Raw genomic sequence first — 21,113 nt, forward strand, 5'->3', positions numbered from 1 at the left:
TAATATATAATGAATACATAACAGGAACACTCAATTCCTCATTTGAGCATGCTGAACCAAACTAAATATCTTTGTGATCTGCCAGACCTAGAAAGAACTCAGGTACTTTCTTGATCTTCTTGTTGTCAACATCTGCTCTGCTACCATTTCCACTCTACAGTGACCACCTCATTTTGTTGTAGAGTGTTTGTTAAGGATGACTCCTCCCAGAATTCCAAGTGGAAAGACTTTCATATTTAAAATAGGAAAAGCACAGAGGATTTTTAGGTCATTGAAAGTATTCTGTATAATATAGAATGGTGGATACATTCCATTATACAATCGTCAAACCACAAAGAATGCATAACACAAAGAGTGAACCATAGATATAAACTATGGACTTTGGGTGATAACGTGTCAATGTAGGCTCATCAATTGTAACAAATGTACGAATGTGCTGTGGGATGTCAATAGTGGGGGAGGTTTTGCATGCATAAGGATGGGGGCATACAGGAATTCCCCGTACTTTCTACTCAACTTCGCTGTAAATCTAAAACTGTTCTAAAAAGTAGAGGTTATTATTTTAAAATTATTCAACTGAAGAAAAGATATACTAGCAATAAATGAGATTATTTTACTTTTGTAATCAGAGTGATTGAAATAAATTTGAAAAGAAAAAAAACTGAGTTTCTGTCTTAATATTATTATGTCCAAATTATACTTTGGCCATCTATACCACCAGGAAATTGCTCACTGTATTCTTTCTTTGTAGTAGTAGTAATAAAACAGTCATTTTTCATTTGCCTAGCTTGGAAAACTGTAAACATTCTTTCTTTGTAATTGTAGACTAATAATTGCACTAATTGTTTTGTCTCTGATTCTGTATCTTAACCTTAAAATCGATATGTATCTTCTGGGTTCAGTCACCCCACTGCTGATCACAACTACTGTCTACTGTCTGTTTTCCCCAAAGTTTATTCTTACTGTGTAATATTTTTAGGGAGTGTTTTAGTTAATTCTTATAGTTCACTTGGGCTTTCCTCCTTGAATTAGCCCAATTCAGTAAGTAGTATTTTTTGAAAATAATTGTTGTCATGTCTTTCACATATGTCTAGACCATGTTGATTATCTTATATTGAGCATTATATCAAATTTTTGGTTTTTGTTATTTAATGTAAATTAAAATGATGATAAATTGTTTTGTTAACTATGTGTAAAATTGCAACATAATAACACAAATGAACATAGTGAGAGTAAAACGTAAAAAAAATTGTTTTGATTTTCAAAAAAGTCTTGAAAACTATGACTTTCAAATACAAAAATTGGACAGTTGATTTGGTTTTTGTTGTTGTTGTTTTAATTTTTAAAACATTATTTTGATCATCAACAGAGATCTCTGAAAATCAGAGTTCAGAGGTCAACCAAAAATTATAAAGTGAGGAAAGAGTAGGACATTTAGGAATATTTTCTTACTATACAGAAAAAAAAAAAAAATATATATATATATATATATATATATATATAATCATTATTGGCTGTAAAATGATGGGAAAGAGGCTTTTAGATAAGAGAGCTACATTACAGAAGAGAGCAGATATTGATAACAAGAAGATTGAGAAAGTACCTGAATTCTTCTTAGGTCTGGCAGATCACAAAGACATTTAGTATGGTTCTGCATGCTCACATGGGGGGTTGAGTGTTCCTGTTATGCATTCACTATATATTAAGCTAAAGTGACTATATAGCAAAGGTTGGTGGATTAACAAAATGTAGGTGAGAACCTGAAAACCATAAGAGGAAGAAAGATCCACTGTTCAACAAAGGAAATTGCAGAATTCCTAGAAGCCATCCCTATTCATGGTCTCTGCACTGTGGACAATTTTTTTATTGTAGCAGATGCCTGTAGAAAAATGACCACAGACAAGATGTTCATTCTCTGATGCCAAGATCTTATCAGACAATAAATGTTGGATGATTCTAGGGATAAGGCAAATATTCACTCATAACTTGTGAAGTCAGGTGTTCCTGTTGAAGAGTTTATAAAACTCTTTTAAACTTATAAGGTTATAATGTTTTTACAGTGGGGGATGAAATTCTTTGTCAAATGAATCTTCGTGAAGATTTCTTCTTCTTCCCTCATGTCCCTTTTCCTTTTTGGGGTCCCTACTAGAGTTCTTGCTAGTAGACATCACTTGGATTGTCTCCAGCCTTCAGGAAAACAAAATCTAATAACATGAAACATCAAGAATGTCTTAATAAGGCATTCTGGAAGTTGGTCATGTAGTGATTTTATCAGTTCCATCTTGATTGTTCTAAGTACAGTTAATCTTCAGTTCCGGGGTCAGTTTGTTTCTATTTCCTTGAGGCAAGTTCTCAGAATTGTATAAGATGGAGGAACTTATGCCATGGCTACAGTCTGATTATGAAGTTAACTCCTTCCACCTGGTGGGGGTTTCAATATCTGTAAAACAACTCAAAGCATATGGCTCAGAATATTATCTATAGCCTTTGACAAGGAACTAAACGTCCTTGACTTTGTTTAAAGACTAAACTATAATTCTTTGATCTTGTTGACTGCTTTCTCACTTCTCTGATTAAATTTATTCTTTGGCTAAAGTTTTTATGCAGACAAGAGGCAGGCAGAAGACATGGGGGTATCTGTCCTGGGAAGGCCTCATAAGGTTCTGCTTGGTTTTATTACTATAATCATTACATATTTTACTTTGCTTCAGATATGTTTTCTATAACTTTCTTGTATGCTGTCTCCACACACACTTTCTCCAGAATGCCTTATTGATTTTTTTTTAATTGAAATAATATAGCCTGTTTTCAACATATCATTAATATTTTCAGTGTACCATCATAATGTTTGTTAAAAATAGCTCTTCCCACAATAGTAAATATCTGTATTTTCACAAATAGCTAGACATTGAAGCTCTAGGAAGACAACTGGGCAGAATGGCAGTAGAAGACAAAGGTAACATATCATTTCCTGGGGAGTAACTTCATGTAGATTTCTATGGTTGGAGACAAGAGAAGAAACTTTGTTTTATATCCCAGTAAGGATTATAATTTTCCATAGTCCAGTGTTCAGATTGTTAAAGAACCTGCCCATCAGGGTCAAACATCCTATCTCTGTTCAATGGAGCTACATTAGGAGAATGTGTATGAGATGATCAAAATTACATGAGGAGTTGCACACATGAACTTGCCCTCTTACTGTAGAACTGATAACTATATTTGACCTTCAGGATCACTGCATTTGACACTGTATAATGTAGGTATTTACCATTGCCTGCTACAATGAACAGTTTCCAAATTTCAGTGGATCCACCAAATGGAAGATTATTTTTTATTTATTTATTTTCCTACTTAACTGTCTGATGCTAGTGAGGGATATCTCCTGGGAACTATTCATCTAGTGGTGACTCTGGACTTCAAGATCCTTCTACTGTGTGGCTTTGACATCTCAAGTCCTTTACTTATAAGGATGAAGGTTAGATCCCCAGCCAAGGATCTTGAAGGAAATTTTAGGGAACAGGATAAAGGAGGGTACATCAGTATCTTCCACATATTCTACTGTCCAGAACTAGTCACAAGGTATCAATTTAATCACATAGAATTGTGGAAAATGCAGTCTCTCTGTGTGCGCTACAAGACGAAACAAGATAGGTGAGAATCTACCCAGTCATGTTACCAAAACTACACATAGTCTGACTTACTAAACGCCATGTCAGTATAGATTGCTTCCCCTTGGAGGGTCAGTAATGTAATTAACAATAAAGGTATGTGGGAATTGGTTGAAAAATATTGAAAGACAAGAGAAAATTAACATTATTATGAAGGCTAGAAGTTTAAAAATGCTTTATTATAGAAAACAAAAATGTTAGAATACCATTTGTAAGTCTCAATAGAATAGCATATGATGCACACTTTATCAAACAAGGCAAAAAACCATAAATAGCCTACTCTAAGACTTATAAAGGCATAAATAGCCTACTCTAAGACTTATAAAGGATAAAAATATTTTATTTACTCTTTTTTTAAAAAACAAATACCTTTGCTTTTCCTTTTTTCTTTCTCCTTTAATGCATTTGTACAATTGAATACTTTCTTTTAGTTTGGGTTTCTCTGGATTTAGAGACATTCCTCTTGGAGCATATAGGCACGAATCAAATAGCTATTCTCTGTACACTACATGCTAAACTATAGGTAACTCAACCCCAAGAAATAGGTTAAATGACATTTAGGTGAGTTTTCATTACCCTGGAGAGTCGTGTAACTGGATAAAAATCAGCCCTCAAATGCAATAGAGCACTATTTATTCTGGTGTGTAAGCATGTAAACATGACAAAGTGAAGCTGTTAAAACAATGAAATATTATCCCTCTAAAGATTTAAAGCACAATTTAATATTACAACATCACGCTTTCTCTTAAGAGTATCTGATTTTGTCATATACATCTTTTAACTTCTCATTCTTTCTTGTGGTTCCTGCCTTTAGGGAACCTCAGTGTTGCTTTATTCACTCATACTGACACCTATGATTAATGAAAGTTTATCACCTGAGATTGTTCACTCCCACTCAAATTCCCTACAACATTATAGCGTCTATACATACTTCATGACATACATTCTTTTAGCACAAGGATCCAGCCAAGGTAATATTTATATGAATTATGGAGCAAGACGTCTATTCTGTAACATGGAGTCCCCCAAGAGATGATGCAACCACAAAAGGAATTCAGGAAGACCCTGTGTTGTCATATTTCTGCTGAACATCCTTAGCCAGAGAGAGTTTGGGGGGAGGGGCAGGTATGAAAGAGCACGAGGGAGAGCAAGCCAAGAGACTGAGAGAGGGAGTGAATTTAAAATAGAAAAACCTAAAAGAAAAAAAGGAGGACAAATAATGTTCTTGGTATGAGGAGGTTGAAACAGGTGTCTTGCTCTTATATTTCAAAGTTTAGCTTGCATTTAAATCTTTTATTATGTCTGGACATCTTCACATCCAGAATTTGGACATATTTCACTTTTTAGTTTTCTTACTTGGTAATGTGATAGACTGCACAGAAAGAGAATTACTGTTTTTCTTTCAAAAATGTATTGGGACATTACTTTTAGTATGCTCATAAATTTTTAAATATTAATAAATCATTCTGTGATGTTCATTAATCTTAAAAGTTATTATTAAAAATAAGTGCTAAATTTTACCAGCATTCACAGCTTTTGATCAACAAAAGAAGTATAATTTAGGTGCCCAGTATTTGGGCCTTAAGTTATAACATAAATTAATAAAATGAGAGAAGTAAAAATAATCTATTTGGAAGCAGAATGTTATTATGAACATAAAGTCTATACACGATCATTTAGCAGAAAATATCAGTTCCATTTCTACTCACAGTTCTTATATCTTCCAACTATATTTTCAGTGCACTCTTCTTACTTTAGAAATATCATGGAATTCAGAAAGAGATTTTTATCTTAACCTGGGTTCCCCAGAAAGCATAGTCTGAGAGAGAGTGCTTAATTGCACTGTATGGCAGCTGTTAACTGATTGTTTCCTCTCCCATAGAATTCAAATATACTGCTTCTCAGTTTATGTAGGGCTGAGTATCGTGTGGTGAGAAGAGCAGAAGAATTTATCCATAGTTTCCTATTTCTCACTGATGAAAGTTTGTCTCCACTTGGTGTTAACACATGACTACTTCTAGGTTGTGCATACGTGAGCACCAAGCAGAGTCCCATGGAGCCATAGTTAGGGAGTCCCCTGGATAGGATATGCAGGCACAAGGCAAGGAGATGTGAAGTTGTCCTGTATGGAGTATGTGAGACACCATCCAGATCAAATCATCATAGTGATAGCTAAAACAAACCACTGGTAAGGCCTGGAAGATCTGAAGTGATAAATGTGAAAGAATGATACATCCCAACCCTAGCACCACAGAGATATACCACTGCCCTTCACATCTAGCTTTTGTTCTACAATATGGGGCCTCCATAATTGTGAGAACAAAACATCCTCATTTCTTTTTCTAGCAGAACACGGAAAGGCAGGGGTAAAATTCAATCATTCCTAGTCTCCCTCAAGGTGTTAGCTCACCTCAGACTCTGAAAGATGTAAGGAACAAGGATCACTGAGGCAAGCTACAGCCTTTACTGCTTTGTCTAGTCTGTCCTACATCATTATCAATATTCATTGTCTCTCTATTCTACCACTTTTCTAAATTCCCCTCACTGTTAGCCAGTACTTTGGTTAATCTATATACTTTACTAGTGGAGTGACCCCAGACCTTTATTCTTTTTTTTTTTAAATTTATTTATTTTATTTATCGTTGGCTGCTTTTGGTCTTCGTTGCTGCGCATGGGTTTTCTCTAGTTGCAGCGAGCGGGGGCTACTCTTCACTGCGGTGGCTTCACTTTGTTGTGGAGCACGGGCTCTAGGCTCGCGGGCTTCAGTAGTTGTGGCTCGCAGTCTCCAGAGCGCAGGCTCAGTAGTTGTGGCACACGGGCTTAGTTGCTCCACAGCATGTAGGATCTTCCTGGACTGGGGAATGAACCCATGTCCCCTGCATTGGCAGGCGGATTCTTAACCACTGCACCACCAGGGAATCCCCCAGACCTTTATTCTTGAGAGGTCTGAGACTTTAGTTGCCCTGCCTCTGTCAGGTCATGGTTGCTGCAATTCCCATATACTGGGTCAATGGGCCAGGCAGAGCAGCACCAACAGTTGCCCCAGTGAACCCCCTGGGTTTCAGACATTCTCCTCCCTACCCCTACTGTCCTGTCTCTAGAGCTATAAACCTAGCTCCTCATAATAATATGACCACAGGCTTATTGTCACAAGGGACCCAAAGTGAATTGTTTATATTTGTAGCCTCATGCTCAGAGGGATTCTTATTATAACTCCTGGTAGAAATATTTCTCCACTAGTAACTAAGCCTTTAACACAGCAAAGTCTGAGTTGGTGAGGATAGGAGACACACAAATTAAAAAAAGACACAAAGCTAAAGAAGAAGGAATCAATTCAATTTGCACCCCTTGTTTCCTAGACCCAATCTGTTATTGGACTCATCCTAATCAGTGATTCAGCAAACGCATATATCTGGAAGGACAGCATTTCAGTTCTGCTGGGTATTTTCTCTGGGATGGCATCTTAACTGAGGCTTTTGTAAGCCAATTCACTATCTATTAAGCTTTCTTAATGAGGAACATATTACTACCAGTGCATTTTGTGTTCTTAGGTCCATGATAATAGCTACGTTCTTAGAAAATGGGCCCTTTAGTCTCAGGCAACCTCATTTGGAATTACATCAATAGATCATATATTCTGTAAGCCCTTGGATGGTGGTGCAGGCAGAGGCACCCCAGGCAGGAAAGATAAATTGATATACTGAGTAAGTATTGAGGATGTTAAAGATAAACAGTTGTCCCTTTTAGGATAGAAGAGATCCTGTGTAACCAAGTTGAGACCTGGTCGCTTCAAGGAATTGTGCCATACTGAAAGCTTGTTTTGGTCTCTGTTTTTGGAAAGTCTCACATTCATCAGTGACGGTAGTTCCCCCATCTTTGTTGATAAGCTCACTCATTTCTGTTGGGCTCATGTTATTCCTGTCACCATGGTCGCTCACTCTGTTCTTATGCCCATCATGCAAACTTGGGGGTAGGGTGGCTGAGGAGAGAAGCTGGCTGACACCTATTGGATGGGTCATGTCCCTTCATTGTTGAAAGTCTTCTCTCTTAGTAATTTTCTTTGATGAGCATTACCATGAAAAACAAAGATCTACATGTTTTGTGATCATACCCATAGGTACATCAGTTATGTCTTCTGTACACCTCCTTGCCCTCAATCTTCCATTCTTCTTTTCAGGCCTCAAACCTAGTTAGAGAACATTCTTCATTACTCAGGAATCCATGTTTTTACCTACTTCAGCAATCTATTTTTTTTTTCTGGCTATTTTTGATGATATAACATACATATAAGTTAAAATCTTTAGAAAAGATATGTCTCTAAGGAAGGTGATTAGTGTAATAGAAATATGATAGAGTCCAGTTTTTTAAATTTTTGCAGTTTGATTCTTTGTTTATACTTTTAGTTACATAGTTTATGATATGTGAGTTGAATCAACGTTATCTGAGGAAGCTGTGTTTGTTTATTGCTGTCAGAAGACAAAATAGTAATAGAATTCAAAGTTAAAGTTAAAGTTATTTTTTGGTTCAAAAAATAAAGTCAGAGCAACAATAATTGTAACAGTTAATCTTAGTAAATGCTAGAGCACTGTTCAGAGTACTTTGATTTGGGCTCATTTGATACTGTCAAACAACAACCTTAGCAAATGGCATTATTAGCATTTTCATTTTATGGATAAGGTTGAGTATCAATAATTCTTCACCTTTTGTTATTATGACAGTAGCTCTGACCAATATTGTCTAACTCCAAATCCATAGCTATTTAAAATATATTATCGTGAATTTGTGCATTCAGTTAACAAATATTAATTGAGAACCTTAAGTGTTAGTGATACAGCAGTGACTAAAAATCTTGTTCTAGTGAGATTCAGAATAAGAAAATTAATATATAGTATCGTAAAAATAGGTGTTGAGAAGAAAATTAAGACAGGGTAGACAATGACAAAGGAGGGAATTGGGGTGTTCAGGGGAATTCCCTCTGAGAAACTAAAATTTGAATAAATGTTTGGCCTATACATATATTTTTAGCAAATAGAAATACTAAGGTTTTACTTTTTCTTACATGTGCTCTGTATCTCTAATTATTGTGATCATGCATTATAATACAGTATTTAAATTTCTGTAAGATTTCAGTAAGATTTACTAAGTATAATAAAGTTCAAAAATAATGTCTACAATCATATTAAATTTTATACTAGTTCTGATATTGGTGGCCATAGATTTTTATAAAGTTCCTAGCAGTCATTTATTATAAAAAAAATATTGCAGGAAATTACTTTCCTGAGAATTAGAATCTGTGGCGATGCCTACACATCCATTTAATTTTCATGTAGCACCATTCTGAGACATTCAAGTCAGAGTTTAGAATTCTCCCCTGGAAATGATGAGACTCACTCTATAGGTTTCTATCAAATTTAGAAGTAATCAACTCCATGTGGCAAACCAAGGACTAAATGAAGTGCTTCTTAATCTTTAGAGGAATATATGTGTTCAGTATTTAGGGCTTAACTCCAACATAATGGAATTGCAGTACCCTTTCACTTTCCTGCCAGGCTGTATCACGTAAGTAGAGCTTAGATAGATTTAATCCTAAAATATATCCATTTGTGTAACATATTTAATGGCAATGCTAAATCCTTTGAACTGTATACCTTTTATCTTAATTGGAATAAATAATTGCTTCACAATGCACTAACATTCCTTTAGATCTTGAGTTTAAATGGTGAAGAAAATCTTGTTACTTTCTGTTAATGGGGTCCAAGAAGCCGATATAACTTTAATAGCTTAAAGAAAAACACTACAGGGATTCTGAGGAAAAAATAGGTACATGTGGAAACTAGAAGTTTTACACAAAATTTTCTAGTACGTGAGTCAGAGATGGTCCGTGAGAATTAGCTTACCACAGATGACTATGGTGAAGTCACTATGGCTGAACCAATGCAGGTTAACAGAGTTGATAGGTCTGTTCCCACTTCTATCACCAGGTAAAGTCCTTACTTATTTTCTAGTACTTTGTATTTATCTTTTCTTCCCATGATATTCATCTCGACCTTAACAAACTAGGGATTGTAAGTAAAAACTTATTTTTAAAAGTGAAAGAACAGATAACTGATAATTTTTTTCATACATTTAAAAAGATGTCACGTGTTTGCTTATATTTTATATTAAATTAATTCTAATTAGTACACAGATAAGCATTTTTTAATTTAAAATCTTATAGATGTAATAAAAATGCAAAATTATTGATTGATCCAGGTTCTTAGTGTATTATAATTATATTATATACACTATAATGTACTATATATATAGTCCTTTTATTTAAATCATGCCTTCATATATTTCCTGTATGACATTAGCCATGTACTTATCTCATGAGATATGGTGCTTTCTGAAATTAACAAATACCCTGCATGCACCATTCACTCAGTAGGTCAGAAAGAAAGATAATAGCTAGAACACAAAGACCATGTTATATTATACTATGAAGTTTGGATTTTGTCCTAAATGTAATGACGGATTTCCAGCAGTAATGAGTTAGTCTATTAATCCTTTAGAAAGACCATTCTGAGAGCAGGGTGGACAATGAATTGGAAAGGGGGTAGAATTTAAATTCTAGGGAGCAAAAACTCTATGCATTGACATGGGAAATGAGGAGGAACAACATGAAAAGAGGTTATGCATTCTCCATTAGCTGTGTTAGTTTGAAATGTCTGTAGTACATCCAAGGGTAAATGTTTTGTGAATTATTTGACATATTAGACTACAAACAGGCTGAGATAGAGACTTGGTCATCAGTGATTATATATGCTTATTAAATCACAATAGAAATGTTCATGCAGCTGTTTTAGAGAGAGAAGATACAACTGAGATCAAACTCTGTGAGGGTTAACATTTAAGGGATGTGTAGACAACTAGGAATCCATGAAAATGATTTTTAAGAAGTGGTCAGAAAGATGAGATGAAAGGTGGGATTTGACCTACAATCAATAAATCAAAGGAGGAGAATGTTTATCTTCTCGTTCCTAATATTTATATTTTGCTTGATATATTAAAATGTTCCCCATGTGTTTTGAAAGAAGAAATTCAGCTTCAACAGTCAGGTCTTTCTCAATTTAGGTTTCCTAAGAGGTATATGGGAACAGGAAATACATTTTAATAGAGATAATTCTGCACATCAAATCAAAGGCTGACTAGCAAGATGCTGAGGAAGTGAAATTCAAGCATTAAACAAAGTCAGTCTCCCTATATGCAATCATTTAGGATACTCCAGATAAGATATTTGATGATGGATGTGCAAGAATGTCTGTGAAGTTGTTTGGAAAATGTCATAAATAACTGAGGTAAGCTGTAGTGAAAATATTCCCTGTTCATAAATATCTATAGATTTTGATGTATTTTCATTCTGTCTAAATTCAAAACATGAACCCTAAATGTAGATCCTGATGATCACATTAAAAGAAAACAGAGATGCAAAATATTATGCTTAAATATATCATGGCTGTAGTCTGATAGGTCAGAATTCAAGTGTAGGTTCCAACATTTCTTAATTGTTTGATTTTGGATATTTTACTCTCATGGGGCTCAATTTACTCATCTACAAAATAAAAATGTTAGTGCTATTTACATCACAGACTTGAGGAGAGAAAAAGAAAATATCTGTAAAATTCCTTACACAGAGTACGGCGCATTAATCACTCAAAAAAAGACTAAGATATACCAATAGCTAGAGACTCTCCAGAGAAGTGTATAACAATCCCAGATAGAAAGAAATTAACTTAAGGTTGATCAATTCGTTTCTATGGAAACAGGTTATCTTTTAGTAAATATATACATTTTCTAAAAATAGAATAGAGAAAATTAAGGAGAAATTAAAATGTTTTGATAAAAAGGAAGTTAGGAAAACTGAGTTAGAAATCCAGGAAAGATTGATCACAAGTCATTTGTGGAGAAATGCAAAGGGACACTGTCTTTGATGGAAATTCTGGCTGTTAAGAGCAAAATGATTTTATTTGAGGCGAAGGAAAAACTAGTGAGCATGAATAGAAAATTACCCTTTTTCTCCTTGGACTTTTAGTAGTAGCAAAACATAGAAATAACTTAATCCTAGTTCTCCAAGTAAAGGTAATAATGACATGAGCCAGGGAAAGAAAACAAAACTAGCTAATGAAGAGGGAGGGAACAAACAAATAAACAAAACCCCAGAATATCCTAGAAGAGTTGCAATGACATGCATATAGCTCAACACAACATATACTAATGAGATTGTGAGCTTGGAAATAAACTCAACTAAATATTCAGTGTTTGAAATTGGAGATTTCTTTACACAGCTGTAAAAAGTGGGATGCACCTGACAAGTTATAGCTATTGTGAAAACATGAGGAAAATATATTACTGAGTGAAAATGGAAACATATTAGGAATATTCAAGCTTTGCAGGAAAAACAAAAACTCCTTTGTAAATTCTCTAGTGATAACTTTAGAAACTTACCTAGGAAAGTGGGCAAAAAAAAAAAAAAATAATAATAATCCCTGGTTAGATTTCTATTTGGGGTATATTCTAAATGGTCCCAAATTTTCCTAGAGCTGATTTTGACCAGTGATTTTATTTTCTACATTACTAACTACTGTGCTTTCAGGTTCATGCTCTTGGCCGTTTTATACTTGCTGTCCTTGTAATAACTTTCTAGTTACCTAATGGGTCCCTGTACAGCCATAGTGGGTTTAGAGTTGAAACAGTAGGTTACATTTTCCATGTCTTTTTGCCATTTTTTTGCTTTTCTGTAGTATTTTAAAATGGCGCTTTCTAATCAGGATCAATTTTTAAAATAAGGTATAATGTATAAAATTTATACTGCATTTTCTTTTTATAGCTTAATAGCATTATTGCAGTCCAGGGCAGAGTCAGTGTGCCAACTGTTGTTGTTATACTTTTAGGCCTCCTGTATCTGTTTATCTCTTCATTACTAACTGCTTGGTCAAAGCTTTTATTATCTTGAGCCTGATTTATTGCAATTATTTCTCACCAAACTTTCCTCATTCTAATTCATTTTACTCACGAGTAATCTTTCTTGAGCAAGTCTCATGTTAACTTCTTCTACCATCCTCCTTCTAACTAGCACCAGTCTCCACTTTTCACAGGTTTTCTTTTGGAAAACCTCCCCTCCACAGTACTCAGACATGGGATCTAAATGTTTGACTTCCTGCCAAAGACACAAAAGTAGGCTCGGATGTTTCAAAGCCACCCATGTACTTCATACCTCTGTCTCCCGTGACGGTTTTAAGAATGAACATATAACTCAGTAGGAATGATGAGGTGTCAGGAGTGTTTTAGGACTTTGGGGGAAAAATGTTTTTTCTCCCCTTAGAGGGAGGTAAAAGAAAAATGATTTCCCTTCTTGTGAACATTACACTGAGAGTGTATGCGGTCTGAAAACCCTACAGCCACTTTTGTTATCAGGGGAACTAATTTTAGGATGAAACTGACATGTTAGAGTGAATGGAGCTAAGAGATGGAGCTTCGGATTAAAGCCAGTCCTACCTCCGATCTTTGCAATCACAGAAGTCAGTAAATTCCCCTGTTGGCCTAAAGCAGTATTGACTTTCTGCCTTCCTTTCCTATTAAAAGCATTTTATCGGATAGAAGAGATTTTGTTAATAATATCACATCTAAAATTTTTCAATGCTGCTTTGAATTCTACTTCTACTAAGATAGTTAACACCCCATTTCCAAAATTTGAACTTGGACTGTTACATAGTAATTCATGTTTCTCTTGAATTTAAACAAAAGTGTTAAACCTAGTTAGTATAAATGTTGTCTTACATCAAATTCTTACGAGTCACTGATAAATTAAAAAAAAAAAATTCTCACAGCTAATTAATCCCTGTTGAAAAAGTTAAGTCAACTCAGCCCTGATATTTGTCACACTTGTCATATTTCCTTTAGTTGAAAATAAATTTTTTTTCAGTTTTATTGAGATATAATTGACATACATCATTGTATAAGTTGAGTGTACAACATAATGATTTGATATATGTGTATATTGTGAAATGATTACTGCAATAAGTTTAGTTAACATCCAAAATCTCACATGGTTACACTTTTTTTTCATATGATGAGAACTTTTAAGATTTATTCTCTTAGACACTCTCAAATATTTAATATAGTATTGTTAACTATAGTCATCATGCTGGGATTACATGCCCAGAACTTATCTTACAACTGGAAGTTTGTACCTTTTGACTACGTTCACCCATTCCCCTACCCACCCACCCACCCACCAGGACCTCTAGCCACCAGCAGTCGGTTCCCTGTTTTTTTTTTTTAGATTCCATATAAAGGTGAAATCATACAGTATTTGTCTTTCTCTTTCTGACTTGTTTTAATTAGCATAATGAACTCACGTTTCATACATGTTGTCACAAATGGCAGGATTTACTTCTTTTTTATGGCTGAATAATATTCCATTATATATATAATATTCCATATATATAATATTATATATATATGTATATATGTGTGTGTGTGTGTATATATATATATATATATATATATATATATATATATATATATATATATATATATATATATATATACACACACCACATTTCTTGCTCCATTTATCCAAAAACACTTGGGACTTGGGTTGTTTTCATGTCTTGGCTACTGTAAATAATGCTGCAGTAAACATGGAGGTGGAGATATCTCTCCAAGATAGTAATTTTATTTCCTTCATGTATACCCAGAAGTAGAAATTCTGGATTATATGGTAGTTCTATTTGTAATTTTTTGAGAAACAACTATATTGTTTTCCATAGTGGTTGCACCAATTTACATTATCACCAACAGTGTGCAAGGGTTCCCTTTTCTCCACATCCTCATTAGAACTTGTTATATCCTGCCTTTTTTATTATAGCCATTATAACTGTTGAGGTGGTATCTCACTGTGGTTTTCATTTTCATTTTCCTGATGATTATTGATGTTGAGAACCTTTTCATGTACCTGTTGACCACCTGTATGTTTCTTTTGGAAAATTGTCTATTTGGTTCCTTGGCCCATTTATTTAAATGGAATTATTTGGGTTTTTTTGCCATTGAGTTGTATAAGTTCTTTATATATTTTGGAAATTAACCCCTTATCAGATGTTTTCTCCATTTTCATAGGTTGACTTTTCATTTTGTTGATCATTTCTTTTGTTGTACAGAAGCTTTTTAGTTTGATGTAATGCCACTTGTTTATATTTACTTTTGTTGCTTGTGCTTTAGGTATCATACCCAAAAAAACATTACCAAGACTAATGTCAAGGAGCTTTTTCCTTATGTCTTCTAAAAGACAGTAGCATTTCTATGTACAATAAACTATGTGAAAAACAATACCATTTACAATAGCATCAAAAACAATAAAATACTTAGGAATATATATTTTAATTTTTTAAAATTGAACTATAGTTGCTTTACAATATTGTTTTAGTTTCAGGTGTATAGCAAAATGATTTGTAAATATATATGTATACATGTGTGTGTATGTGTATATATATATATATATATATATATATATACACATATATATATATGTATATATGTATATATATATGTTATTTTCCATAATAGATTTTTACAAGATATTGAATATAGTTCCCTGTGCTATTCAGTAAATCCTTGTTGTTTATCTATTTTATATATAATGCTGTACATCTTTTAATCTCATATTCCTAATTCATCCCTCCCCCAGCCTTTCCCCCTTTGGTAACCATAAATGTGTTTTCTATGTGAATCTGTTTCTGTTTTGTAAATAAGTTCATTTGTATTAGCTTTTAGATTCCATATATAATGATATCATATAATATTTGTCTTTGTCTGATTTACTTAACTTAGTATGGTAATCTCTAGGTCCATCCATGTTGCTGTAAATGGCATTATTTCATTTTTTTAATGAATAGTATCCTATTGTGTGTATATATATATAATCTATTTTTAGATTCTTAAGGATTCTCCATACTGCTTTCCATAGTAGCTGCAACAATGTACATCCACACCAACAGTGTAAGAGGGCTACCTTTTTTCCACAACCTCTCCAGCATTTATTATTTGTAGACTTTGATGATGGTCATTCTGACCAGTGTGAGGCAATAACTTATTGTAGATTTGATTTGTATTTCTCTAATAATTAACAATGTTGAGCATCTTTTCATGTGCTTGCTGACCACTTGTATGTCTTCTTTGGAGAAATGTCTATGTAGGTCTTCTTCCCACTTTTTGATTGGGTGGTTTGTTTTTTTGTTATTGAGTTGGATGAGTTGTTTGTACCTTTTGAAAATTGAACCCTTGTCAGTCACATCATTTACAATTATTTTCTCCCATTCCATAGGTTACCTTTTAATTTTCTTTACGGTTTCCTTTGCTGTGCAAAATCTCACAAATTTGATTAGGTCCCATTTGTTTATTTTTGCTTCTATTTCTACTGCATTGGGAGTCTGATCTCAGAAAATATTACTACCATTTATGTTAGAGAATGTTTTACTTATATTCTTTTCTAGGACTTTTTTTTGTTGCCCTATCTTATATTTAAGTCATTAAACCATTTTGAGTTTATTTTTGTGTATGGTATGAGGGAGTGTTCTAACTTCATTTATTTACATGTGGCTGTCCAGCCTTCCCAATACCACTTGCTGAAGAGAGTGTCTTTTCTTCATTGTATGTTCTTGCCTCCTTTGTTGAAGATTACCTGTAGATATATGGGCTTATTTCTGGGCTCTCTATTCTGTTCCATTGCCCTATATGTCTGTTTTTGTGCCAGTACCACACTGTTTTGATTACTGAGGCTTTTTAGTATTGTCTGAAGTCTGGGATGGTTATGCCTCCAGCTTTGTTCTTTTTCCTTAGGATTGCTTTGGCAATTCTGGGTCTTTTGTGGTTCCATATTAATTTTAGAATTATTTGTTTTAGTTCTGTGAGAAATGTCTTGGGTAATTTTATAGGGATCGCATTAAATCTGTAGATTGCTTTGCATAGCATAACATTTTAACCATATTAATTTTTCCAATCCCAGAGCATGGGATATCTTTCCATTTCTTTGAATCATCTTCTATTTACTTTACCAATGTTTTATAGTTCTTAGCTTATAGGTCTTTTACCTCCTTGGTTAGGTTTATTCCTAGGTATTTTATTTTTTGACACAATTTTAAATGTTATTCTTTTTACTGTCTCTTTCTGATATTTGTTTGTTAGTGTAAAGAAATGCAACAGATTTCTGTATATTAATCCTGTATCCTGCTACCATGCTGAATTCATTTACTAGTTCTAATAGTTTTTGTGTGGAGTCTTTAGGTTTTTCTCTATAGAGTATCATGCCATCTGCATATAATGACCATTTTTCCTCTTCCCTTCCAATTTGTATACCTTTTATTTCTTTTTCCTGTCTGATTGCTTTGGCTAGGAATCCAATACTGTGTTAAATAAAAGTCATGAGAGTGGGTATCCTCATCTTGTTCCAGAATTTAGCAGGAAGGCTTTCAGCTTTTCGCCATTGAGTATTATATTGGCTGTGGGTTTGTCATAAATGGTTTTATTATGTTGAGATATGTTCCCTCTATACCCACTTTGGTGAACGTTTTTATCATGAATGGATATTGAATTTTATCAAATGCTTTTTCTGCATCTATTGAGATAATCATGTGTTTAAAAAAAATTTTTTTTTCTTTTCTTTTGTTGTTTTGGTGTATCACATTGGTTGATCTGTGTATGTTGAACCATCCTTTTGACCCTGTAGTGAATTCAACTTGATCATGGTGTATGATCCTTTTTATTTTTTATTGGATTACTAATATTTTGTTGAGGATTTTTCCATCTATGTTCATCAAAGATATTGGCCTGTCATTTCACTTTTTTGTAGTGTCTTAGTCTGGTTTCGGTATCAGGGTGATGGTGGTTTCATAGAGTAACTTTGGAAGTGTTCCCATCTCTTCAGTCTTTTCAAAGAGTTTGAGAAGGATAGGTGTAAGTTCTTCTTTGTATGTTTGGTGTACTGTAAGTCCCCTACATATGAACCTTCAAGTTTCAAACTTCAAAGATGCGAACATGGAGCTTACTAATGAAGACCTGATGGAATTGGAGGCCCAGAGAAAGGACGAAAAGAGACAAGAGGAAGAAGAAGTAACTGAAGAACCAAAGAGATTCATGATGCAGGAAATGTCAAAGGGATTTTCTTTATTTGAGGAGGCACTGTTAATTTTTGAGGCACAGGACATGAACATAGAATGGTACACGAAAGTTGCAGCAGCCGGTCGGAATGCAATCCAGAGCTACTGTGTCATCTATGATGAGAAAAAAAGAACTACTACCCAGACATCACCAGATCATTTCTTCAAGAGGATAGATAGAATTGAATCCAGCAAGGAACCAGAACCTGTGCCATCAATGTCAGGCAGGAGTGAAATTGCAACTTGCCCTCTATTGCTGACGATCCTTCAGCTCTACCATCTCCCACCTCCTCTCCTTCCTCCAGTCAGTAACTCTTCTTGCCTGTTCACTGTATGCCAGCCCCTGTATGCCAGCTTTTGTACTGTACTACTGTATTTTTCAAGGTACTGTACTGTAAGATTAAAAAATGTTTTCTTTATTTTTTGTGTTTGTTTGTTTTTTATGTAGTATTTGTGTGAACAGTATTATAAACCTATTACAGTACAGTACTATATAGCTGATTGTGTTAGTTGAGTACATAGCCTAACTTTCTTGGACTTCGGAACAAATTGGACTTACGAATGCACTCTGGGAACAGAACACATATGTATGCATTAAGGGACTTACTGTATCTTTAAATTTTGCCATTTTAATTATGCTATGTTTTGGTGTGGGTCTGTTTGTTTTCATCTTGTTTGGGACACTGTGCTTCCTGTACCTCAATAACTGTTTCCTTCTTTAGGTTTGGGAAGTTTTCATCCATAATTTCTTCAAATACATTTTAGATCCCCCTTTCTCCTCCTTTTCCTTCTGGAATCCCATAGGTTGCCACACTTTATATTATCCCATAGATCTTGTATGTTGCTTTCATTAAAAATTTTTTTTTCTTTCTCTCTGCTGTTCTGATTGGGTGATTACCATTACTCTGTCTTCCAGATCACTTATTCATTCTTCTGCATTATTTAGTCTGCTATTCATTGTCTTTAGCTCAGTTTTTACCTCAGCAGTTGAGTTGTCTAATTTTGATTGGCTCCTCTTTATAGTTTCTAGTTCCTTATTACAGTGATCTACATTTCTATCTATAGTCTTTCTTAGTTCCTTTAGCATTTTTATTTCTTTCTTTTCGAACTTGCAGCTCTGGTAGACTGGAGAGGTCTGTTTCATTGTTTGTTCTTTCAGGGGATTTCTCATGTTTCTTTAATTGGTCACAGTTCCTCTGCTTTTTCTTTTACTTATATTTCTCTGACTTTATGAATTTAGGAGAAACAGTTATCTACTGTGGTCTTGAAGGACTGTTTCTATGTGTTAGTGTCCCTGTGCAGCCTGTGTGAGTCTAATATTTTTGGTGTGAGGGTTGTTTTTGGTATGGACACCTGCCTTGTCTTTCCTCAGAGCATGCTAGCTGTTTTCCCCTTGACGGGAGGTGTGTTTGACCAGAGCCTGCACTGGCTATTGGGTGGGGCCTCCTCTTTGCTCTGTGGTTGTAAAAGCCCTGTGGGGGCAGGGTCTGCACCCAGCTGTTGGAGTAGAGGCCCCCAGATCCGGTTCTAAGCTGTGGTGTGAGGTAGGAGGGACCAAAGCACTCCCACTGGGAAAGAAGTGGCTTTTTATTCCCCCTCAGGAGCTATCTGTGGGGACTAGTGACTCTGTGATGCCTCTGGCTACCCCAGTGTGTGCGCCCACAAAGGCTGCTGTTGCTGGCACTACCCTTGGACCCAACTTCACTGTGGGAAGGCTGGTTATTGTCTTGGACCTGCCTCCAGTAAGCATGAGCTCCCAAAGCCAGCCGAAGTCACCCCCACTGTGGGAGTGCAGACAGTCAGCATAGATGTCAGCCCCACCTTCCGGCTAGCGTGTTCTCCCAAAACCCACCAAAGCCAGAGCTGCACCTAGCCATGAGCATGTTGACAATGAGGCTCTGATGGCAGACCCATGGCATCATGCCTTTCACACATTGATAATGGGTTTCCTATGGCAGATTCACACTCTATCCTGCGTGGACCCCCAATTGCAGCCTGGACCACATGCCAGGCCATTTGGGCTATCTCTGCACAGCCAAACAGAATCCTCTCCCCAGGTCTGCCTGCTGAAGCTGGAGTTTCAGCACCTAACTGCAGCACACACCAACAGGAGCAAGTCTCAGGCTGGAGAGTGTGGTGACGTGGCATGGACCATCTCTGTCCACCCCTCCCTACCCTCTCTGGCAGCAAGCCAACTCCCATACCCTCCTTTGGAGCAAATTCCAGATGACTGACTGCAGCTCCCTATCTGTCCCAGCAGACCTCCCAGCTGGAGAAGGAGGTTACCTGGGTGAGGGAGACTTTTCTCTTTCACAGTTCCCTCCCAGGGGTGCTGGTCCCATCCCGATTCTTTTTTTCCTTTCATCCTACCTGGATAAGTAGGGATCTTTCTTACAGCTTTGATTGTATAAGATATCTTCTGTCAGCTTTCAGTGGGTATCCTGTGAGAATTGTTCCACATGTAGATGTATTTTTGATATGTTTGTGGGAGGATGTGAGCCCCATGTCCTTCTATTCCATCATCTTAAACTCCTCTCAGGAATAAAGTTAACCAAGGAGGTGAAAGATCTGTACACCGAAAATTATAAAACATTGATGAAAGAAATTGAAGAAGATACAAATAAATGGAAAATTATTCCATAATCATGGCTGCAAGAATTAATGTTGTTAAAATATCATACCTCCCAAAGCCATCTATAGATTCAATGTAATTCCTATCAAGATTCCAATGTCGATTTTTACAGAAATAGAAAAAAAATCTTATAATTTGCATGGAATCACCAAATACCCCAAAGAGCCAAAATAATCTTGAGAAAGAAAACTGGAGGCATCACACGTCTTGATTTCAAACTTTATTAAAAAGATAGAGTAACCAAAACAGTATTGTACTGGCATATAACAGACACATACACCAATAACTGAATAGAATTGAGAGCTCAGAAATAAACCCATGCATATGTGCTTAACTAATATTTGGCAAGGGAGCAAGAGCTATTGCATTAAGCCATGGGTTTTGTTTGTTTTACTCAAGAGGCCACTAAAACCAAAACTTCTTGTGACAATAAAACAAAACAAACAAACAAAAATCTTTGTGACTTAATGTCCTAAATGAGTTGAAGAACACTATTTTTGTGTGTGTGCCACGTGACAAATCCACGCAAGTGAAAATAGCATTGCTGGTTAAGTTTATTAATGTTTCTTCAGGCCAAACTATCATAAAAATCAAGGATGTTCTTGTTTGATCTTATATGAA

General features: G+C 35.3%; 1 protein-coding gene and 1 long non-coding RNA gene across 2 annotated transcripts in view; one reads left to right on the plus strand and one right to left on the minus strand.

Moving 5' to 3' along the window:
- Nucleotides 1-21,113, plus strand: part of CNTN5 (contactin 5) — a 1,371,764-nt gene that overhangs the window by 498,209 nt on the left and 852,442 nt on the right. The gene's annotated exons all lie outside the window — the stretch shown is intronic.
- On the minus strand, nucleotides 1,460-17,339 carry LOC309604975. Its single transcript, XR_014231191.1, has 2 exons — nucleotides 3,976-17,339; nucleotides 1,460-3,944 (listed from the first exon to the last, which is right to left on the minus strand). It is a non-coding gene; the product is annotated as an uncharacterized lncRNA (long non-coding RNA).

Source organism: Balaenoptera borealis (assembly GCF_965194805.1).
Source record: "Balaenoptera borealis genome assembly, chromosome: 11".
Lineage (NCBI taxonomy): Eukaryota > Metazoa > Chordata > Mammalia > Artiodactyla > Balaenopteridae > Balaenoptera > Balaenoptera borealis.